This window comes from Bombus pyrosoma, unplaced genomic scaffold (genome assembly GCF_014825855.1).
Source record: "Bombus pyrosoma isolate SC7728 unplaced genomic scaffold, ASM1482585v1 HiC_scaffold_4726, whole genome shotgun sequence".
In the NCBI taxonomy this organism is placed as follows: Eukaryota; Metazoa; Arthropoda; class Insecta; order Hymenoptera; family Apidae; genus Bombus; species Bombus pyrosoma.
Window position 1 is genome coordinate 1,740,900 of NW_025219986.1, and position 225 is coordinate 1,741,124.

Sequence of the window (225 nt, forward strand, 5' to 3'; positions counted from 1 at the left end):
GTCTGTATTTTGTCTATTATTGATTGAATATGCTGTTTCCATGTGAGTTGTGTATCTATGTGGAGTCCTAGGTATTTGACTTGTCTTGTTTGTGTTATGTGCGTGCCGTTCAGTAGGATGTTTGGTGGCGTCTGTTTTCGCAATGTGAATGTAATATGGTTGCATTTGTTGGGGTTTGCTTTTATTTGTTTAGCTTGCAGCCACTTTTCTATTTTTGTGGTGTGT